This window comes from Branchiostoma belcheri, unplaced genomic scaffold (assembly GCF_001625305.1).
Source record: "Branchiostoma belcheri isolate BF01 breed outbred unplaced genomic scaffold, Haploidv18h27 scaffold148, whole genome shotgun sequence".
In the NCBI taxonomy this organism is placed as follows: Eukaryota; Metazoa; Chordata; class Leptocardii; order Amphioxiformes; family Branchiostomatidae; genus Branchiostoma; species Branchiostoma belcheri.
The window spans coordinates 44,606-45,499 of NW_017802913.1; the positions used below are offsets into that span (position 1 = coordinate 44,606).

Consider the following 894-nt stretch of genomic DNA (forward strand, 5'->3'; position numbering starts at 1 on the left):
ATAAACTGAATAAACTGAAACTGAAGCAGGTTGGCAGAAAAGCCTGTCCAGTCTGGACTGTTGGGGGGGGACCAGTCCAGTCTTGTAAAAAGGGTCTGCATGGGGTCAAGGCCTGGTTTTGATAGAAAGTCCAAATAGCCACTATTCAAGACACTGCTATGTTGAGACATTGCGATGCTGTGAAGAGATTGGGTGGCCAGTGCGATGCCCATCCGGGATGGCATCCTTTTGAGGACGGATACCCGTCTGGGGTGGCCTTTGTGGCCAGCGGGCGCTTAAAAAACTGGCCTGGACGGTCGGGGATGGTCCGAATGCACCTGACCCCGTCCACCCCGACCTGGGGGACAGGGTCCGGGATGGGCTCTGGGATGGGGGCAGGGATGGGTACGGATGGCCTCTGGGACGGGGCTGGGTGGGCTCTGGGACGGTACGGATGGACTCCGGGACGGGGCTGGGTGGGCTCTGGGACAGATCCGGGCGCTTTTATGGACGGGTTTTCGGACAACGTGAATTGGCTCTGGACGGTGTCCTGAGCCGCTGCGCTCACTTGGTGGCTTTATTCGGTGGTTAGGCCACACCAAGTAAATTTTATGGATGACGTCCGCGCGCGCATTGATTTTGGCCTGTTCCTAGAAAAAAAACAAGAAATTCCGCTTCCTGTAACTATGACCAAAGAGTCACGACAGTGCCGCAAATAGGTTTGTACGGACCAAAGCATCAAGCAACGAAATCATGACTTCAGGAATTCAGTTTGGTACATGCTGCCACATTTGAAGAAACTTGCTGACCGCTCCATCTATCTCCCCAAACTCACAGGACGACAACTGCTGTTCCACCTGACTTCTTGCTTGTTACACTGTGTCACCTCATTCAATTTGTGTCCTAACATTTGTC

General features: G+C 53.5%; 1 protein-coding gene across 2 annotated transcripts in view; it reads left to right on the forward strand.

Annotated features, from left to right (window-relative positions):
- Positions 1-894, forward strand: part of LOC109465114 (dynein assembly factor with WDR repeat domains 1-like) — a 38,135-nt gene that overhangs the window by 644 nt on the left and 36,597 nt on the right. The gene's annotated exons all lie outside the window — the stretch shown is intronic.